Source organism: Anopheles funestus, chromosome 2RL (assembly GCF_943734845.2).
Source record: "Anopheles funestus chromosome 2RL, idAnoFuneDA-416_04, whole genome shotgun sequence".
Lineage (NCBI taxonomy): Eukaryota > Metazoa > Arthropoda > Insecta > Diptera > Culicidae > Anopheles > Anopheles funestus.
In genome coordinates this window covers 70,070,287-70,093,878 of record NC_064598.1, presented here as the reverse complement: position 1 = coordinate 70,093,878, position 23,592 = coordinate 70,070,287, and the positions used below count along the sequence as shown (strand labels likewise).

Sequence of the window (23,592 nt, the reverse complement as noted above, 5' to 3'; positions counted from 1 at the left end):
CTCCTAACTGAGTTTCGATTAAATATTAAATATTGATTTACTCTGCTTGATGTGTTGAAGAGTTAAATTTTTAAATTAAGTTTCTTTGTTTAATCGGCAGTATCAATTTTAATTATTATAATTGAAATCAATTTCGATAAATTCACTAAATTAGATAAAAGATGAGATTTTTTTTATATTGTGTATAGTTTATGCAATCTAGTAACTATTTTTAGAAAATTATATTTGTTCATTTTAGAGCACATGAAGGGGCCGGTGGTGCATGTGATAAACGGCGCCAGTCCACACGGCAGGACCGGGTTCAAATCCCATCCGGACCATTCTCCCGTAGGATGGACTGACTATCCTGCTACGTGGTAAAATAAGTCTAGTAAGACAGAAATGGGCGGCATGACCTGTAAGGTCGTTGAAGCCAAGAAGAGAGAGAGAGAGCACATGAATAAAAAAACGATGATAGCCAGACCGACCTTAAATTCATAAGAAACTTTTTATAAAAATTAGGATTTTCTTAACGTTTTTCAAATGTTGCATCGATTGTCTTGTCTACTTGCACGACACATCCAACCATTTGCATGATTAAACCGAATTATTAAGCTTTAGTTTCTACGTATACGATATAGAACCGAAACAAAATGCTTTAGAAAATTAGCATAAAAAAGGAAACAAGTTTTACAACGTTTCTAATGAGATATAAATAAAATTAAAATAAATTTGATAATAAACACAATTTTGTATATTTGTTTCTAAGGCACATTTAAAGAGTATGTGTAATAAACATAAAGAATTTATTCTTTTCTATTTATCTGAATTAATGAATTGTATTACTATAATCAGCGCCAGCTAGTGGAAAGAGACTTTAATAAACCATTGAAATGGAAGAATGCTCTGAATTACATTTGTCTATATGTGATGGTATATGAATCCTGACTCTGATTCTTGTCTTTGCATTACACTTTAACAACCTGCGCCATGTTTGGCACCAAACGCATTGCAATCAGTGTTTCTTCAGTGATAAAAAATTAATACATTTTGGCAGATGGAAATAAACCTAAACACATTGACCCCCATCGAGGCCAACGAACAAATAAGCAATTCAAAGCATTTGGGTCGTATGATGTCTGGGAATTCGTTGGAAAGTGCATTCGTTTCGAATACGACCCGTTGTCTTAGCAATGAACTTGTGGCATACCAATCGCTGGGAGAATAATTCTTCTTGTCATTCCCGTACAATTTCACTTTACTTGATTCGTTTGAATCGAATCCACTTTGAAGGATTTGTTTCATATGCAGAAGGTAAAAGTAGAAAAAAACAAAACCAAATAAATGACTAAGTGAGATAAACAACCGTGCTGAGTTGGGCCAATGCCCGAACAAGTGGAACGGTGAATCCGACGAATAAAAGTTGGTCGATAATTTATCAGCTGCCCATCGGAGTGATTTTCGTTGTTTCTTGCTGTGCAGCCAAATGCAAAATTGGAAAAATCGGTGACAGCTTAAACGAATAGAAAACTATTCCACTTCAGCCACTTTGTCCCGTTCTGAGAGTTTTTTTTATGTGGAATGTTGATCTTGCTGTTGCTAAATGTTGTGCCACTGAGTGGAGAAGCAGTAGCAAAAGGGATTTATTTACGATCCTGAAGTTAGGTGGAAACCCGCTTACCACCGGTTCGAGTGAATCGAACGGAAATTTGCTTTATGGTATTTGCATTTTGTGTTCGAATGATAAATTGTTTCTCGATAGTCTAATTTGAATTTGCAAATTCCAATCGGTTTGGGATGTGTTGTTCAGATCAAATCCATCCGCTAGAGAATGTCAATCCGTTCTGGGAGTGGGAAAAATCCTTTCAATATTTTATTTATGAATTGAAAACCCGAACATTTTTCAAGTCTTTCTATTATTGTACGCAGATTTTCAAACCGCTCCATTGAAGACATTTTGAATGGTTCGTTGTAAAACATTTTATCGATTGCTCAACAGGCAACTAGCGACTGGTTGTGATGGTTGACTCGCTCAATGCCAAACGAGCGATATTTTTGCAATGTTGCGCCCGGGTAAAGTTTTCCCCATCCCACTTTTCGAGAAAGCCATGCTATTAACGGTTCTTGTTGGTTGAGTTTGATGCATTTCCATTGGGTTTTAATCCAGGTCAATGGTGAAACGTTCTGTACATGATTTGATATTCGTCTTGATTTTTTCTTCAATCTATGGCTGAGCTTTGCGAGCCCGCACACACAACCCTACCAAGTGCAAAAGTGCATCCAACCTGGTCCCGGGGCTATACCGGGTTTGGCGGGTCATTTATCATGTATTTGGAGCACCGATTTCTATTTATCAAGCTCGATAAAAATTGATCCCACACTGATGGGGTAGGTCGAGGTAGAGAACCAGGTTGAGAGGGAGAAAACACTTTTAGTTATTGGAGCTTTCCACGCTCTTCTTGGAATATCGTGAGTTGCAGTTTTTGTTTGGGAAAAATCTTCGAACGCGGCATAAGACTTTTGAAGTGCCCATTTTTTGTATGTTTCGCATTTTTTATGCTTTCCAAGAGAATGCTATCCAAGAGTATTAGCCAAATAAGTGTTTAAAAAAAAGTGACAGTGAAAACAAAAAATTGTACATTCGTGCTTTAGCTTCATTCACTTTCAGCGCACTCCATTCGAAGCACTTCATTTCAACGGGTTGTTTTAAAAGGATTTTGAAGACAGGTTTCGCTTCAAACCAATAACGAAAAACGAACCATTGTAGAAAGCCAACGAAAAAAGGTCAGCACGAAGTTCCTTCAAGCTTTTCCATTGTTCTAATGTTTTTTTCTTCTTCGTTTTCTACGTTTCTGAGGGATTTTTCATAAGCGTAGAAAATAGTGAAAACGTAAGGAAACATGAGTCCCACGACGTCTGCTAGCCCTCACGGTTAGCCGTCAGAGAAAGTTCGACTGGCCGTTCTGTGAAGGGATTTTGATGCACTCACACTTTATTGGGAGATTCTCGAGCTTTCACCTTTTTCACGATTCCTTCGAACAGCGAATCGAATGTAGGGGCCTGTTTGGCGCTTTTCTCTATCCACATTCAAGTCAGATGGTAATGGCTAACGAGAAAAAAAAGTCTCAAACTAAGACTTTGTCTTTATGGTGATGTTGATACTAGTTTTATTTCATTCATCCCTTTTATCTGTCTTTTCTTCACGCTCTTTGCTCTCACGAGACAAATCTGTCTGACGAGTTGCGAAGGAAATGGACAACTTGGAACCGATAGACTGATGCGTAGCTCTGTGAAAGCTGCACTGCGAAAGACGAAAGCGAATCGAGCGAAAGATTTCTACCATGCTGAAGCATAACTTCACCATCGATGGGAAAGGATGCGTCCAGACGGGAATAGAGCTTTATTGCGTTCGTGGTGGATCGAACTTCATTCAGTTCAGTTTCATTTTTTGTTGTAGCTCGTGCCTCTCTTTCGCTGCTCCAAAAAGTAAGCAGCAAACTTTGAGCACAGTGCTGGCCTTTTCAGTTCAGTCGGCTTTGATCGTGATGAAGCTCCCCGGAGCGATCGGTCACAGGACTGAACAAAGCAATAGTATCTCCTTTTTTCTGCTATTTTTTTTATCGATTTACTGAAGTTTGGACCGAAACACTCCGAAGACCGAAACATCGGCACAGGATTTATAAGCTGCTCTGCCGATTCGATGCTTTACTATGGCTTGTAGCCACGAGCATTATTTACCTTGTTCGGGGTTCGGAACGAAGGATTGGTTAGGTCAACTGACCAAAGATTGGCCAACATATTTCTTGTCCGCTTCTTATCGTTGCCATTCGGAATCGAATCGTCGACTTATTGGGTTTAGTGTGGGATGTTGCTTTTTTCCTTTCCACTTTTAGCATTTTGCGCTTCACGTAGATGCTTTTAGCAGTGATTGATATTTTTTTCCGCCCTTCTATTGAAGTAATCGAGGGTATAGAAAACAGACGAAGGATTTATGAGCGCTCAGTCCTTTGAGGATCCAGCAGAGTTAGTGATGGCAATGGGAATATAATAAGCCAAGGTTTTTGTGTGAAGCAATTTGGGGTAGGGTAAATATTTGTTTAAAATTAGTTTTATGTTTTTGTTTATTTCTACACTTATATGCATCACAAATGCAATATGAGAATTTTCAATCGATTAGGTACCAAAATAGTGAAAGCGAAATTTTACGATAAAATAACATTTTTTGAAACGTTTTACTGGAGTCAAGTTTTTGAGCATGTGTATTTACTCGTATTTTCAAAGACCAATGTTTCAACTTTCTGTATTTTATGGCATGATGAATGGGAATGTTAAAATTTGTTCATAAACTCTACAGCACATTAATCTAAACTGAGAATGAACCTAGACTTACGCTTCTCTCATGCAACGTAAAAACACTGACGCAATGAAACCTATGATGCCCGGATATCGTTCACCAACCAGCCCGACCGGAAGTCGTGTCGGGCTGACTTTGATGTTTCTCCCGTCTCTAATCGTCCTTGACAATGGCCGGCCGGTTTCATCCAATTACTGAAGTGGCAAACATTAGGTCATCCATGCTGCACAGCCATCACACGCCATTAACAAAACATAATCCAAGCGTTCGTACGGCGTCGTTCTATCGCAAAACTCCGATGCTTCGGTGCCGAGCGTACCGGTGCTGTAGCTATGTATGCGAAGTATAAAGAGCATCCCGAGGAAAGCTGATGGGAATTTCATAGTGCGTCCGGTTTGTAGTAGGCCCATTCCGTTCCTACTGATCCCTGCTTCCTGCCAACACTACTTTCCGGTTGTAGGTCTTGTTTTTGGTGCCTGATCGAAAGCAGTAGTCGAACATAGGGAAAAAAGAAAGAAAAACAACGAAAGAATAACAAGGCACGCAGGAGGGCAAAAGGGATCGGTCCGGTGGACGGTTTTTGGTGTGTATGATGATGCCATTTTGACTGCCCTTTGTTGGGGTTGGGTGGAAGAACTTGAGTGTGGTCTTCCGGTCGGCTCGAGCAAGTAACTCGACCATTCGGTAAATGCTCTCGTTTGGTCGTGGATTGAATTCTCAAAGGAACTACCTACCCTACTCGGGTGGGTTTTTTGGATGGCTGGCGCTGTCTCGGTAACAGCTGGACGAGCAGCTGGTTCATGGATGGCATACAAACAGCTTCCATTTCTTTCGTGCCGGTGAACGAGCGGAATAATTTTTGGTGATTCCACGTTCAGCAGTCGAGGGACCCAATGGGCTCCCTCATTGTAAGTCCAACTGGTTGGAAAATGTTGCGCCCCATTCACAGCCACTCTAGAGCTCCAGAACTGAACAATGTTTGTATAGCGTCTGTTTTCCTTAGCCTTTTGCTCATTTTATGACACATCTCGTCGTTAAGCGGAATAGTCCAAAAAATCAAACAATGAAGCAAAAAATCACCAACCACCAGGCGTCTCCATTTGCAGGGTGTCGTGAGCTTAGAGCGTTGCTGAGGCTTTGCTTAGCTATGAAGTAATTATTTTACCAGATTATTCCATGTTTTCTGTTATTAAATAACACATTTATAAGTTCATTCCTAGACCACTCACAACACTCAAAGTGTGCTTTAGTCGGTAGCGAGTGTGTTTGCGTCGTTTAACTTTTAAAGCTGCTGTTACATCCGGTTTCCACTTGGTTGCCGTTTTCAAGGCCGTGCACCAGAGTGTACGGATCGTTATCATGGTTGGTAAAATGTATGCTGCTAGAAACGTATGGAAACTTTGCTAACCACATTACCATTCTACCCTTCTACCCCCGTTACCGCCAGAGTATCTTTCTCACAAAAACATGATCTCTTCCCACACTTACCGAGCACATCGGGTGTTTGCTAGCAGCTGGGCTTCGATTGGCTGTGTCTGTGATTAAATGGAACCAGCCAGAGTAAACTTTGACGCTTGACGTGTTGGTCCCGTTTTGGTGGACGATAAAAGCTTCCTGTTATACTTGGAACTGTAATTATAGTCGTGCGAGATAGTTCAACATTTCCTTGTCGGAATTAGTTTAACGGAAAGTTTTTCGGGCAACGTGTGCACGTGTGCGATTGTGATAGGCAGGTGTCACATAACCAACTAGGTATTGTATTTAGTTTATAAACATATTTCTTTATAAATTATGTTATTTATCAAGCGAATAGCTTCGAAAAGAAAAAGGATTTTTCCGATTAATGGATTGAAGCACATGTGGAAAGGGTTTTCCACAAACATATCGATATACAACTTCATGAATCATTCAACAAGCACTGCTTCGGAGAAAACTTATTGAGCCACTAAGTAAATAGCTTTCCTCGTTTGTATGATACCTTCAATTTCGTTTAACGGTTTCAAACGTATCGAGCAAAACCATCCTACCATAATCGAGTAAAGAAAACCACTGGATGGATGCTGCCGAAACCCGTACGCGTTTTGTGCGCACGGTGAAGATCTCTCCCACATGATAATGTTTGATATGCTCCACAGGGAAATCATGCTAAAACAAATAGTTCAATAAACACACATAATGGATTTTTTGTTGCAAGAAAAGTAGCTGAGGACGGTGTTGGTAGTAGACGGGTTCGTGTTTGGATTGCTGGACTGGGCGTGAAGTTTAATAATTATGATGTAATTAGTCGTAACAACGCGAATGGTGGATGGAGACTTGTACAACAGAAGCGCATGGTTTCAAGTATGAAACTCGCAGTGTTTAAGTTTGATGTTTTCTGTGCAACGATGCTGTCATGCTCTTGGGAGCAATCAGAATGGAAGCATTTCGGGGAAAATATTCCATGAATAATAGAAACAATTAATTGTAAGATGTTTGCTTTCTATAAGTTTAGAAGCATTGAAATCGCTATGATTATCTGAGAGAAAATATATAAAATTGTTCCTGAATGTATCAGAATTAAAAATAATTCCTTTGAATTTTTGTCGATTCCACCCTAAGGGGTATTGCAAACGGGATTTGATTTATGTGATTAATTGTACTCCAAATTATCTACTGAATTTACAAACTAACAGGAAAAATAGGTTTTTGTTTTTGACAATATTATGGTTATTTTTATTTTATCGAATCTGTTCCAGTATGCCGAAAGATCAATAAATAAAATCGATAAATTTTTTACTTCTCAACACCTAAGCGACGAAGTCGTAGTCCTCAAGAGACGAAGTATCGAAGCTTCGTCATCGCTTTCTTCGCTTATAAAAAAGTATTATAAAAATCCGTATCAGACATACACACACAAACACATTCAAACAACCACAGTTTTCCAACTTTCAACCTAGCAGCTGGAGTAGCTGGGAAAATAAATTAATTTAAATTATTTCCACGCCACTAGAAATCATAAAACAAATAATCAGCAAAGAAGCCCCGCGAAACCGTGCATCCCTACCAGGAGGGAACCAAACATCATGCAGTGTGGTTGTGCACAAAAACGTGCACCACACTGTGCCCAGCATCCGCCCGTGCAGGCATTGAAGTGTTTACGGAGCATTTTTACCCGGACCACCCTTCTACCCAATAATGTCTCGCCGCACGATACTACTTTCCGGTGCAAAGATTTGAGCATTTTTTTTGCCACGGTACCGACAGCGGTGGACTAAGCCGTTTTGCAAAAGCCGTGTGTACGGGAAAATCCTTGTTTGATTAAGCTTTGTAAATATGTGCGAAAATATGCTTCCCTGGGTGGCTTCATTGGATTTGTTGATGAGAAGAAATTTAGCCACGAGTGTGTTTTGCTTCCTTGGTTTTTGGAGGAAAGCACTTCATAAAGCGGATGTTTGGGGTAAGATGGAAAGGGTCTCTTTATACTTGCACTTGGTGGTTGGTTTAAAAAAAAAAACGACGACACCACACACACGTTCACAAGAACGCGACATAACTCGATTTCGCGATGAAATTTGCCGCCATTGGTTTTTGGCGTGGTGCTATGGAAAGCCTGGTGAACTGAATAGGTATAGTACGCGTATTTTTTACAAAGGCTTATTTTAGACTCAATGATGCTTCTGCATTGTGGGTAGATTATGAAAATGAGACACTTAGGCGTTATTGTGCTTTGGTTTTTATATTTACCCACACGCTCTGTAGCACGACGGCTGAAGTGGACTGAAGCTTTATGGTAGCATCGTACCCGTATACAAGCCGGTTGGTTGGCATTTGACTGATTTTGATGAACCCTCGTGCGTTGTTAGGGTGTAATGCGTGCGTGTTACAAAATAACGGACATAATCTGTTGATGATTTATTTGCTTTTAATTCTCCTTTTATTCGTAACGATTCACGCGAACTTGTGAAGGAGTGAAAGATTTAAAGTGTTTAAGTTGCTCATTTCGGTTAAGTTCAATTTTAGAAAGTATTTCGTGTGTGAATGTTTGAGATATTAAAATATTTGAAGTAAAAGTTTAAAAAAATAAATTTCGATTTTTTTTTTCAATCAGTTGATGAAATACTACTTTCAATTCCAAAACACAGATATTTGTATAGGATACTTTTCATCGTTTTCTTACCCACCATAACGTCACGAAACACTTATCTACTTGAGCAAATCTAAGTGTCGCAGGTTCCATTACATAGGTACTAATTGTTTATGCACTCTCGGAAGCAGAATCGGTATTGTAATTTTACATTAACGAAACAAGCGATAAAAACCATCCCGTACCAGTACCTTCAACCAATGGACGTATCTGTGTTGGTGGTTGTTTGGATGCATGTTTCGAACAGTTTCGTGTTGGTAGTTTTGTTGTTTGTACACCTTTCTTATACTGCTTCGGTAATCGTTTCCCTGTAGTATTCAAGGGAAAATGGCCAAGCTTCCTGTGCTTTCGAAACGAGTAGCGGAAGTGTCTGTCTGTCGGTTTCCGAAACATGGTTTAAAACACGACTTGTCTGCGGTTAGGTACGCTGTTGCTGTGCTTTAATTTTGAAGCTACGGTACGGTAAAAGTAAAGGCTATGGCTGAATACAAAACATGGTAATGTGTTTGTGCAACATTGTTTGAAGAAAAGATTTGTATAATTCATTCTGTTGCGATACCAATGAAATTCATTTTTTGTTATTCAAACGTTTGTTTATCATGTACGAAGCTATTTAGGCAGCATAATAAGTAAAAAGAGTTACTGTACACACTAGACAACATGTGGTTTTGCTTAAAGTAATAGCACACATTTGCAAGCATCGAGCCGAGAAAAAAGCTTACGCCTGAAGAGGGAACATAATCGTGGCATAAAATGGCAAGGAAAAGTTTCACCACAAGCTAACTTAAAGTCACCGTCGTCATCCGTGGAGTGAGTGAAAACCTGGCTAAAACATCACTAATAAATTGAATTACCACCTCACCGACCGAAACCGACTAGCCAGACGATTTTACGCGTCTACTCGTCCTGTTTCATCCATTTGCCGAGGGTTTGAATTTTCCACGTATGGGACGGTTTGCTTCACCAGTGCCGGTAACGGTGACAAGAAAAAAAACTCACCGCGTCACAGTGACAGCGAATCATAGAGAATGATTAGGTTCAATTTCCTCAATTTCCAACCGGTAAGGATAATGGAAAACTTTTGGCCCGTTTGCGCTTCGAGCATCGCTTAATGTTTCTGGGGTTTGCTCCATTTAACTTTCCTACCCGGTGTCACACCCGTCGTGCTGCGAGCGGTAGATGAAAAGTCATTTCTGTACTACCGAAAGTAACCGTACCGGTAGTAAGGAACCATTTAAGCAAACTGCTTTATACACTCGGTTTCTGTTTTATCAGTCTTTGCTTCGGTACGAAATAGCTTTACTATGTGAAAAGCTAAAGAATTCAACCGAACAAAAGAATGGTTTCAGTGTGTTTGTGTATAACTTCGAACTTTCTTCTGCAGAAAGAAATCGAAAATTCTTCGGAAAATGTACTTGAAAGAATAAATAAGCTGGTTAAGGTTAAATTGTCATGCTTTCTCTTTCATTTAATAATCGAATATAATCCAATTGTTTGATACACAAATATCTATATCACAAATCGATTTTTCCATACACTTTTTCACTACTTTCACAGCTGAACCTATCTCTCTATTCTTGACTCAACAAACTCTAAGTGGCTTATTCGACTTATTTTTACCACGTAGCCAATCAATCCATGCTACGGAGGGGTGGTCTGAATGGAATTTGATACCCGGTACTATCGTGTGGAACCCGCGTTTTTTCACATGCATCACCGCCCTGCACCTTTCATTGTGTAGTAATTATTTCAAATTGGGTGTATAGACATATTTCTCTTTAAAATTATTTTGCAAACAAAAAATTTGACCATTTGGTCACGATTAAAAACATCATCAAATCATATTAAATTGAAAATAAATTTAAAAAAATCGGAAATACCTTTGGGCACTAAATTTAATTCAAATGTTTTGTTGATATCTTTAAAATTTTGATTTTCACTTAGGTATCAGTAGCCTCACTCTTATTAACAAAGGGAAAAATCGGTCGTATTGAATTGATTCTCTGTTCGCTGGTACAATTTGGAAAGGCTATTAAGCTTAATTCCGAAGAAATGTTGTTTTACAATTTCAACAAAGTAATTCAACATGCGAGACTGCTATTTTGAGCTTATCGATGTATATTTTTAAAAATCTCTAGCGATACTGCGTGTTGAGAAAAGTCTGTCGATTGAATGTGTAAATTTTTCCAACATCCTGTAAATCCATCGGAACCATCCCGGTTTAAGTTAAGTTTATCCATTAATATTATTTTTAAATAGCATCCCATAACAATATTTAATGAACATGAAAATACTAAATAGTAAAAGAAAACATTCTTTCAGATGCTATACAGAAATCAATTAATGATATTAAATTTCAAAGCAGCTCATTGTTTCGTCACGGTGAACCTTGCGAATATTAAAAAGTTGTCTCCGATAATTATGATCAAAAGTTAGGTTGCAATTAATTTATGGCCGATTACTAATTCGTCCAGGCCGGTTCGGTTGTATGTGTGATAACGGCGTCAGTCTCACACGGCAGGAGCGAGAATCAAAATCCATCCGAACCGTATCCTTGAACGCAGTAATGACTATCTGCGTACTTACTTATTTATCCAGTGTTACAATCGCTTGGCGGTTTTGGCTGTCGTTATCTGCCAATCCAATATCCCAGCCTTTCTAGCATGCCTTTCTAGACATGACTAACCCAATTAACCTTGGTGAGTTTAATAAACTACCATAGGAAAATAGAGTCGAAAAGTGCATTATTTTGCTACAGGTAAATAAAAACAAAGAAAATCGGAAATGGCAGTCCAAGACCTTTTGAAGTTGTACTGCGACAAGTCGGTTGTGAATGTTAAACTTTGCAAAATGTATCTAAATACCCAGTGCTTTAACAACTAAAAATGAATATTTACAACTAATACAAATATACAACATAATTTCGAAGCTTTTAGTAAATCATTGGAAAGGTAGATTTTTTTTGTTTTAATTTTCGATGCAGCAACGAGACCATTCTATCCTGATTTGAGTGTATTTATATGATTAACTTAAAAAATAAAACAAGTGAAAAGTATTTTAAAAATTAAATTTTAAACTAAGTATTAGAGAACCTATGTAAATAGCTGAAGTAGATATGACTAAAGCCGCCAAAAAAAGCTGAAAAACATAAAAAAAACATCTTCAAAAAAAAGTTTAAAGTTATAAAATCATGACTGCGGCTAAAATTCATCCAAATGAAAACGCAATAATTACACACCAATTTTGCACTTAGAAAAGCTTACGCCATCGCAAAGTAACCATCACTTTGAGCCAAAGTTGTACAAGATTTGTTTGCAATTTGATGGAATGAAAACATCTTTTGATGATGTGTCTTAACGTACGATAACAACCTTTTTCCGCGAATCCTTTAGCAATAAGAATTTGGTACCTCACGTGCATAATTAGTGACAACACACACACGCGTCCTCCAACGCACACATACACACGTATTGTCGCACGTCTTGTGGTAACCCTTTTTCCCACAGACGCATAAATTAATCCATATGCCAACGAGAGATTAACTTCTTCAGGTACGAACCTGGTAAAGGTAAAGCGTGTTCGGTAGGTTAGGTTTGGCTCCCGTTCCATTTTTCTCGTCGGGTCGGACTTTGCAATGGGCCTTTACCTGTCTTTCCAAACCTGTCTGTTGCTGTTCATCCGAGCAGATGTCCTTACCGTCCTGTTCGTGCTTCCGCTCAAGGGGAGCGAACCGAACAGAAGATCCATAGGCCTCGGTAGACAAACATGTTTATTAAGCAAATCTACCATCTGAAATTAAATTGATAATAGGAAAACATGGGCTGTTCTTCCGGTTTCATTAGGTGAAGCTCATCATCAGCCTTCGGTAGGAGCAAATGAACTGCGATGAAACACGATGCGGAATGGAGGCGCCTGGTGTGTTAGAGCGTGATGTTTAGGGAAGAGATTTGTCACGTTACGTACAGTGGTAGACCGTGTTAATTAGCTTCCCAAGCGCCGCAAACCGTATTGCCGACGATATCCGGGTGGACTGTGCTATGAGGGTGATGAGGGCGTTGGTGTTAATTTAGGGTTGATTAGGTTGACGATGAGCTACTGCGAGTCGTGAGATACGCTTGTCAAATCGTATGTTATGACAGGTTTGATAGTTTTTCCATCCGCCTTCGGCTGTTTGTGTGAAGAAACTATCGGATAAGAACGGAACTCAGGCACAGAAAACCGTCACGAATCGCAATGGCAAATCTCAACGTGCATGAGATGGAAGCTTCTCACAAACGCTGCAAAAGAATAATACAGCAAAGGATTCCTGGTACTTCCGAGTTTTGGTTCTTGAGACAATTATTTCCAAGAAAACAAACTTAAATTGTTGGTGAAGAGAGAGGGATAGAGAAAGATTCGAGGTTGAAATCGGCATAAATTATGTCTAATCTTGCCACTCATAGCTGTTAATCTCTTCATCAGCAAACCATGGACACGTCTACCGTCTAGCTTTCCATTTTGAAGAAACCATTTGGCGGGCGGTGGAGAAGGTATAAAAGTATCTACCAACAACCGTCATATCGTGGCCCAAAATGCCAAAAAGGTTGAAAGATGAAGCTTTTTTTTCTCTGTTTGAGTGTGTTTTTTGTGGCGAAAAATCAACAGCTTTGCAGCTTTTACACGCTGTAGTAGAGCAGGTGGGCAGTTGGCGTGAAAATTAGTGAATTGTTTGTGAAGTTTTTGCGGGCGCGGGGTGAGACGCTCGAAAATAATGTGAAGAAAGATTGATGTATCAAGACGAGTGAAAGGGAACGATAAATAAAACGATTGGAGGATGGCACAGAGAATTCCGATGTTTTATTCTGCTTTTTCTTCTGCTGAGGACTGAGAGTGAGCAAACTTTACCAACGAGCTCGTAAATTATGCAAAGCACGATGGCTTAATGCGATTATCTTAGAACAGGTTGATTAATTCATAACAATGGCGCGTGTGGTGTTTTTGACGACTTCTGTCCAATAAGGAATAACTACGTCCATTACTTTTGTTCATGTGCTTTTGTTCTTTTTGAGGATGTGTTAACAAAATAAAATATTTAAGCTAGGATTGATTTGTGATTTTATTTTCCATAATTATTTAATACGCAATATAGCGAGTACCAGGATTATTTATTAAAGTCTTTAACAAACTTGTATTATTATTGTCGTTTATTTTGTGTAAATAGAGGTGAACTTTCGTTTAATTGTTAATATATCCCTTTTTAAATTTTCCAATACTAGTGAAATTGTTATCAATTGAAATATGAATGAGCATCGTTTATAGTGATATACCCATTATCCGGCGAATTAAATGTAAAACCGATGATGGTAAGAAATAAAATCTTCAATAGGCAATGATAAAATTTTAACAAATTCGAAAAAAATATCAGATTTATTTTGCAAAGTGTAAATATAAAAATTAACATCTAACTTTATTAAAAAAGTCCACCCATTACACACTAAACACTTATATTTATCAAGAAAAAGAGTTGTTCCTATTATCCGTGGTATTTGTTTATCCGGCAAGGGCTGAGTTCCGAGGAGCACGGATAATCGGCGTTCTACTGAAAACTGTTTCAAGTTGTGTTGTACAATGTGCAGACAAAAAATCAGGATCACCTTCAACAACAATAGCAGTGACTAACTACAAAAAAAACCTTCCAAGCATTGCGAAACAGCTTCCGTCAACTTTTCCACCAAACAATAGACTTCTGGCTGTTCATTTCTATGGCATGTGACACGTTTATCTTGCCAAAGACACACGCACACACACACAGCCGCACATAGCATTCATTTCATTGTCTGGCTCTCGTCCTGATGGCAAACCGTTTGAAGCAGACGTGTGGGAAATTTGTGTGATATTTTTTTTTGCTCCGTTCCTAACTCATCATGCCCGATTTCAAAATCACTCACTCACATATGATTGATGGTCTGGGTTTGGTTGGTTCTGATTTTTCTTCTTTTATTAAGCTGCTAGACGCAGAAAAAATATGTTTCCCGTCACATGGTGGTTGTCGGCCGAGGCCCGTTTGTCTTTTGTGTTCTGTTTCTGTTTTGGGAAACGTTAAAAGAAAAAAGTGTCTCTTTGTCTCTCTCTCTTTCTCTCTGGCCAGTTGAATATTGTAGACGAGGTTTCATTTCGACCGCTAGAAGTAGGGTCATCCGGCTAATCAGTTTGTCAGAGGCCGATGTCATGCGTGGCTTTTAGAGTTGTCAAAGGCGAGGTGAGTTCGTCAAATTTTTGGGAGCTTCCAAATTAAGCGCAGCGCTGTTGGATTTGAATGTTTTTTGAACAGTGGAACAGCTTTTTTTGTTGTTGCTTGCTTCTGTTTTTCCCAATCCTCTGGGTATGGTTATCAAACATTCAGGGTGCATCGACTTTAAGCAACGGAAATGTGTGTGCAATGGCAAGGAATGACCGATAAAAGCGAGCGGGTATTGAATTCGGGAAGACCACAAACGCGGTGCAGATGTAGAGCATCAATTTTTAGACTTTGCTGTTGTGCTCAAATGTATGTGTGCGACCGAACATGTGATGGTTTGAAATATTTTATATGACTTTTTACGCTTGTAAGAACATCATGTTCAACATAGATTGATTTCGCTTCATGCACAGTTTGTTTCTGCGTATGAGAGAAGATAGTTTTTTTGTATGACTGTTTTCACTTGAAGCGGCAATAAAATGCGATTTTTTTATTGAGGCAACCTGCCATATGAAGACAATTCTCATATGTCAAATGTCAAATTCATGAGCTGGGACAACGGTGACGCTCGCCGTACCTGTGATTTCGATTGGCCCAGTGCCAATGTGTCTGTCGGTTGAACGAAGACTTCAGAATACAGGACAAAAAAAAACGGAATTCAAATCGACTGCTGTCGTACGTACCAGAACAGATCAAAGACAGGAAATTGTTTTGTCAAAATGACCCACTTGCGGCGGGTCAGCTTTCATCAACAGTTCATCCCAAGGTCCCCTTCGTGTACCCTGGTCGATGGCGGACCAGAGTTTGGGTTTTTGAATTTAGCTGACGTTTTGCCACAAATTGAGCCAGTGTTTGGATGCTTTCCACTCCTTGGCCTCGCTGGTACGGGGTTTGCAAATCGTAAACCACAGCCATGTGAGAAAGTTGCCCGTCACATAACAAAATAAAGCCCATTTTTGGTGACTGAATGGATACAGTTTTTTCTCCTCAAGGCATCAAATTGGTCACTCGAATGAAGTCAGCACAAAAAAAGCCGCATCTTTCTTTGAGACCTAGAAGACTTCCTGCACGAAGAGCGGAAGGAAATTCTGGTTGTGATGGAAAGAGACACGGAATGAGTGCTCATCGCTTCAGCCAGAAACACGCACGCAAACTTTATTCTACCACGCAGCGGTTCCAAAACTTCATCGTCGTCGACTTCTTTGCTTGTGAGACCGACGCGCGACTTTTCCGGGAACCATTTCCCACTACGGGGCGTTCGTACGGAAAACAAACATACCGGCGCATGCTGCCAACCGTCTTACCGTTCCCATCTCATCCTCATCCCTTCCCACTTGTACACCATTCGCGTTCATGACGAATGGCGTCATAAATATCCGGCCATTGCAGTAAACGTGTAGCAAAAGAGTATGGTTGTAACCACCGGACGGAAACCTATAGGGTACCTATCTTCCTTGCTGGTTAGCCTTCCTGTCTCTTCGGCACCGGCACTCACCGGGTCAGGGTTTCGTTTGTGGGGTGCCTGGTTTGAAGGGTGGGAACGTGCGTCACCTTGATATGATAATTTATTCAACTGCTTCGTCTTCGGTTTTGGCTCCAGGACCAAGAGCGCGCCGAAGTAGTGCCGGGTGCCATAGTTTATTTATGACAGCACATGGCCCAGGACGAGCTTGTTCGTTCTTGAGCTTGTTTGCCATTTGCTTGCCACTGCTCGCACCACCCACTGCGTTCCATCGAAATGTCCTCCGTCCCTGGTGTTGGTGGTTCTTTGTGAAGTGTTTGTTGTACGTATGGCTTTTTTTGCCTATTTTCTTCAGACTGTTTTATTTTCTCAACCATGGACGCAAGACCTATGGGATGGTTTGCTTACAATTCGATAGTGTCCCAGGCGGTGCGAGGCAAAGGCCTCGGTACGAATAATCGATGTCATTCGATGTCTCTGTTTGTTTGCGTTCTTTGCACTGTTTGACATGTCATGCTTGAGAGGGTGATGACTTTTATCCGTTGCCTGATTAGCTTTTTCGACCCCAATGGTTTATTGATATGGTTCGATGAGAACAAAACAAAAAGAAAAAAAATACTGGAAATTGAAGAGTTGTACCTTCAAGACAGGGAAAGTGCATGATCAACAATGATCTAGGCAATGTTTGTTTGAGCAAAACAAAATTCAATTGTTTGATAAAAATGTTACAATTGCCACTGTTCAATCTGATCAGTTTGTGAAGAGCTGAAGAACTCTTAAGGTTGTAATGAAACAGATTACTTAATTGATCAATTTATCATTCTGCTGAGTTGTTGTTATTCAGTTTTATGAACTGAAGTGATGTTGATAAAATCTTGTTCATTTTTATTATTGAACATAAAAGTACATGGCAAGAACCGGTCCTAATGTCAAGCAAAGGCAAGGAGAAAATGGAAAAGAGCTTTCTTTTGCTAATCGCAGCACTTTGATGTAATCGTAGATTATAATGACGGGTCTAATTAACGTTACAAATCTTTCGGAAATAAAGTGCAGGAAGTTCATTAGCGATTTGTATCCTGTACCTTCGTCTTCAATCAGTTATTTGCCAGTCTGTAGAAAATGTTTTCCACCTTTTTTACCACTTTCACTTCCGCCATCAACTCCCCTCCTGTGGAGCAAATGAAGAGCCTCTTGTTGGGGTTCTTTTTTCACTTATTTCGATCCAATTAATGCTCATTCCAACCCGATGGTTCTTCTTCAGTTTCGTGTTTAGTCTCCGGTTTTTCTTACGCTCATCAAAAATCATCACCTTGAGGCGCTAATTCTTAACAAGATCGGTGGCCCAGCTCGACGAAATGGAAAAGCTCGTCTGTAAATTGCGAAAATGGATAGGTAAAGCGTTTGACGAAAACGGCACAATGCATTCGGGATGTTTCGTTTTTTCCCCCTCTTCGTCGTCGTCACCTTTGCGGTGTGAAAATGCTACCCCCACCGAATCCCCGGCCCATGCAATCGGCCCAGGCACCAGAGTTTATCGCTTTCAATTAACTAAACAAGCTCTTCGTCGTGAGGCGTGAAAAAGAAGCTGCCGGTTTCTTGGGCTTGATGTTTTTTTTGTTCGTTCTGTTTGTTAAGGACTAACCCAAAAAACAACTTTTCTTAGCCGAAACATCCTCAACTGCCTGCGTACATTGGCGTGATGCTCATAATGTCGTGGTCGATTGTTGAGATTGAAGGGTGCTTTACTGATGGGGGAGAGGAAGAAGAAAAAAAAACGTGACTAATGGGCCCAACACAGGAGGAACCACTTTTAAGGTCGGTGAGACTTTGGTAGAAGTGAAAACGGCGGTGCAAAAAGCCTTCTTAGTGGAAGCATGAATTCATTTTCTACCGCAGAAATTTCATCAACTCCAGTGCTGGCTCCCGAATGGATGAGGCTTGAAAACCATGGCGCTGGGTTCTGCAACAAAAAAACCGCCTCCCGAAAAGTTCCTTTCCTTGTTCGGTATCCGGACCGGCTCAGCTCGATGGATGTAAGAAACGCAGCGTAATTCATTATTTACGTTAAATTGTGCTACTGAATAAATTAAAATGCTTCCCGCAAAACCCTGTGCGAGGTGATGGTGGTCAGGGATGGGCGCAAAACTAGTGAGAAGGTGTGTATGCTTTTCCTTTTTACGCCTTGCGCTGGAAACTGTTCGTACTGGCCAAAATTAAACGAACGCACGAATTCAGAAGTTTACAGCGAGAGAAAACGAACGACAAAGGGAAAGCAAAAAAAAAACAAGTTTTCCCGCACGAAATTGGGCTGGCCGAAGTGCAGCGAAAGACGCTCTTGCGAAAGGAAAACTTTTCCCCTGACTTATGCTTATGCCCGGGGACGGTAAAAAGAAAGTGAATGATGAGATGATCGACCTCAATCAAATAGGAGAACAAGAAGCAATGAAGTGAAAAGGGTGGGAAAGAACTGGTGCTGCTGCTGCTGCTGCGATGTGGTTGCTTTGTATAAATTTCAATTTTTTTTTTATTCTGCTTGATCTTTAAGCTTGTACTGTGGGCTTCTTTCTTCTTCCTTAGGTTACACAAGGAGTCTATCTTCGTTAGAGCGAAGTGGGTGATATTTTTTGTTGTTGTTAAATTAACTTTTCCTTGGCAAAAGTTCTTGGAAGTAGTATTTACATTTGGTGAACAGTACGAAGTGAAATTGAGTGCAGGAAGTCGCTTTAATGAAGGGATAATTTTCTTCACGGATTTGGGTATTATTCCGGTAGAAGCGGTTGGTACGACGACTAAATATTGTCGATTGTCGGTGAAATGATACAGTTTCATATCTTTTTTCGTGGAAGGTTTCACTTTGGTCAAGGTAAAATGCATCAGTGGCATTCGTCAGTAGTAGATTTAAACATTTTTGGTTTGCATTAAGTATGAATGAGTAAATGAAGTTTTAGGAAAGTAAATAGTTTTCCGCACCTCTTCGCACGTGCAAAAGAAATATCCTTGAAATTAAAATTATTTGGATTTGTTGATTTTCTTCGATTGTGGCACTGCAATCTCAAGAGGTTTTGTCCTGGCCTTTCTGGCTTTTTTTTACTTTATTTTATCTGTAATAGGAATGGTCAGTCCTACATACGCTTGGCCGGCGTCACGATCTGAATGAGATGAAATTCATAGTCCTGTCGTGTAGAACCGACGCCACGAACACATACATTAAGGAGGCAAATGTCTTTTTTCTGCTGAAAAATAAATTCAAGCGCTAGATGAGTCTAAATGACTCATTAAACTGAAGGAAGTTTTAAAGTCTTAAAAAACTAAGGGCTATTTTAGGAGGCAAGAAGAGAGTTAAAATAATTCAGCTGATTATTTAAAAATTCTGAACATTCATGCATATTTAAAGATTTTTAGTTATGAAGATTCTATAAGGAATGTTAAATGATATTTTTTAACTAGGTTAATAATTCGGATGATTTTTAAACGAAAATAAACTTTAATTACTGACGTAAAATCATGTATGAAGCATAAATCTGCAAAATTCGATGGATTAAGTAGAATATTATGCTTAAATCAGTACTGGAATGAAGTAATGATGCTGAGAGATAAATTGGGTATTTTTCCCAATAGTTCAGCGAATCCGGATGTGCTTTTATACTGATCCTGTAATGCGAGAGATCAACACCATTTCCAACAGCCCCACAGAGCTCACATTTCTATGATAATGATGATTAATTATTGTCTGAAGTTTCGGACGATTGTTATTTGCTTGTCTTTAGATTAATTCGAATTATTCTGTTTCCATGTTTAACCGATTTCTTAGTTGTAGTGGTAAACGAAATATTTTTTTTTGTTATTCTGATAAATTTATTATTGAAAACAATAATTTAATGCAATTTAATGTAAAACAATACAATGTGAGGTGGTGTATGTGATAAACGGCGTCGGCCCACACGGTTGGACTGTTGATCAAATCCCATCCGAACCGTCTCCCCGTAGCATGGACTGACTGATACTATGGAAGCATTTATTGAAAAAGTAAAATACAACAAGTTTTTTTTTTATACTGAGGATGATGTAGTGACGATTAATAAATTCAACGAACTTTTCAAAGACCACTAATTCGAAGAATCGTTTGTAATAAATATTCGTATATTACAAAAATGAACAGTTTCGACTTTAGATCCAACTGGTAAACTGAATTAAAAATGTTTAAAAAAGAAAGAGAGCCTTTATTAACTGTTCAATAGTGTACCGGATTTGCTACTTATTGACATGAATGCAAGTTTCCAGGGTGACATAATCAACTTTATGATTTTTAAATGATTTTCACGCTTAAAGTGCATAAGAATTTTCTTGACAAATGCATCAATACGAAGAAAAACATCCCAACAATGGTTCAAAATATATTTCACCTTCGCAGCAGTGTTCATGGAATCTGTACACTTAATTATCATAAAACAAGAAACATTACTCGTGCCATAAAAGTAATAAAATCATGCTTTATGTTACCCGTACCGTACGATTGTTGCCCGTGTACCAGTGCTTTTGCTTCGTTTAGTTTGTTGTGTTTTGCCTTTTTTGTTGGAAGCCATAAAAGCTTCTTTCCCTATCTCGTTATTCGCCAGCCAGCATCCAAGCAACGGTTCGCCCCATTAGCAGCCTTCCTCGATTCTGCAACAGCAAGAAGCCTTTTTGGTTGCTCTTTTGCAGACACAAAACAAAAACGAACTGCAGCTAGCTTTTTTCGAAACGATTTCAAATGGAGCACCATTTTGCCTACCGCAATATTTTGACCCTCCTCGTTCCGTTTTTATCATCACGTACCACACGCAATAAGTGCACCGTACGGGGCAGAAAGTTTTGACCACGAGTTGTACCAGAAGTATGGTGAACGGTGAATAAAAGCAATAGAAGGTAAATAGAAGTTTTGTCGTTTTATGCATTTCCTAGTGAGGTGTGATCAGTATCCGAGTTGTTTCCTTTTGCTTGGTCTACATTCGTGTCCGACAAAACCTTCGTCCGAGAGAAAATACCAACCTGGAGTACAGTGCTGGCGGTAATAAATAATCCATTTTTATTTCCAACTCTGTGCATCGTTCAACTTGAGAAACACCTTCCTAGATCGGTGAGTTCGTGCTCAGTTCGATTGGAACAGCATGGAATGCATGCCATTCGGGATTGGAAAATGGGTTCGAAATGCAAGTGAAGGTGAAATTTTTGCTTGACCGAAAATATGCTTATCGATTGCTGCGCTGGCTGCCAGCAGCAGTGCCTGGAATGCTAACATCCGAGTGGTTCGGAAGGTTCGAGGTTAAAAATTTTCGGGTACGCTATGGGGATGACCACAAGAATATGACATTCCGGACACGAGCGAACATGTAAAAAAAAGGTGTTGACCATGCATATTTGACTGAAAAATTCCACTGAAATGACACTGAGATGGCATCTAAAACCGTCCACTGACCATAAGAGGGAACGTACTTTAAAAAGGAATTTTGTCAAATTCTTTCACTTGGTGGGATGTGTACAATTTAAAGGAATTTTCCTATTAAGCGAAGGTGTATGCCGGTATGTGTAACGAAACTCAAAGCAACGAAAACCAATGCCGTCGAGGTGCTTCAAATCCACTTTCCAGCTCGGTTTATTCGCAATCGTATTGTAATGTATTTCGCCGGTCGAGTAGAAAGGATAGCCTGGTGGCGGTTTTCTCCGGGAAGAAGCTTTTTTCACTTTAGCTAGAAAAGAAGCAACACAGCACGAATGGCGTTGGCGAGTAACAACAAATTGAAGCAACGCCTCGCACGCCACGCCAAACGATGGATGCGGACAAAAGCAATGTGCTTTAACAAATCCGGAAGCGAATTAGACACCGAATGGTGCGGAGTTGCTTCCAATGCTTTGCCCAAAAGCGTACCCGGGGGAGGGGAAGGAAAAACCCAATAACATAATGTACGTCCTCTTGTTGCAGAATGGTTGGCCGCATAATAGAATCATGACAATGAGTTTTTCCTATGCGCCCTGCTTTCGGTGCCGTGTGAGTGGATGGGTTATGCTGTGGGTATGTAAACACGATGCTAACCAGAACGAGCCCAACGATGGCCATAACGACATTACGTTTCAGCCCGTACACCTTCCTTCTTCTACTCGTGCTCTGCCATCTCTGCTATGGTGTGGAAGGAAAAATAGCAGCATTTGTGTTACTTTTTCCCCCCATGATCTTGGTTTATTTTTTGGTTTGCTTGGCCAAGCGACAGATAAAAGCAAGAGTTGGCCATGGTGTGAGCGTCTGTTTCCCTGAAGTGTGATGAAGAAAGGATTCCGAAAAAGAAAAAAAAAACCTCGGTGTGAGAAAGGATGCGAACAAATCCCAGAAGATTTTCCGAACCGAATTGTTCGGCACGCAAAGCGTTTGTTACGCGGGAAGGAGACGGCTGCAGCTGAAGGGAAGGAAAAGCAAAGGATGCAAACATTCGACAGCTTTTGGGATCGTTGTGACGACAAGGCACGGTTGTGGGGAGTAGGTTTCCTTTCTTTCCCTGAGAGAAGCTGGAAAGGGAAAAATTGAAATTGAATAACTCTCATTGTTGTTGATAGAGACATTTTTCTATCGTCAATGGTTTTTATTCTACCTTTTTTGCTCACATTTTCCTCACATTCTCCCCCCGTCGGAGGGTGCTCTTGGGGCGAAGGTTTGAGTATTTTCGCACTCAGCTCACACGCGCCAACATCCAGACGCCGGAATGTGGTAGGATTTTCCGATCCCTTGATCCCTTCGTACGTTGTGTGCTTTGGCTTTGGCGCACTCACATTACAAGGGAAAGCTCACGCGCGTTTAAGATGATTCTGGCCTTTTCTGGCCCTGTCACTGCTTCTTTGGTTTGGGTTTTCTTCGTGTTTTGTCCCATGTACTAGGGCTTGTTACATTTGAAATACGCTGGAAGAATCGCTCGTTAGAATGTTTGGCAAAAGGCTGTGTCATCATCGCCTAAGAGATTGCATGTGACGTTCAACCGCTTACAGCACATCTCTGGCCTAGGTCGCGTCCTTCCGACTCTATCAGGGGGAGGGCATTGTTGAGCCTTTATGTGTTTATTATACTTCCAGCGGGTGGAGGGATGAAAAATTTGTCGAAAGGCAAACGTCACGACAACGTTGCGAAGCGTTAAGTTTGAAGCAGTGGAAAGAGTCGCACGCGAGTGAATGAATATGTAAGGCAATAGAGAGTAGGGAAAGGAAGAAAAAAAAAAACATGGCAAGAAACGATTCCGTATGTGAAGGAACACTTGCCGAGGTGTCGATGGGATGGATTTGTTTGTTTATTTACTGTATTTTCCTCACGTAATGCATGCCACCACTGTTTGACATGTCGGTAAACATGTCGTCAGATTGGAAGCACGTGGAATGGAAATTGAGACACGTGATTGAGATGGGAAGCATCAGCTATGGGCAATCCAAAACGAAAGTGC

General features: G+C 40.0%; 1 protein-coding gene across 3 annotated transcripts in view; it reads left to right on the top strand.

The window, feature by feature from the left end:
* LOC125766345 (lachesin) overlaps window positions 1–23,592 on the top strand; it is a 94,311-nt gene that overhangs the window by 17,547 nt on the left and 53,172 nt on the right. The window lies entirely within an intron of this gene.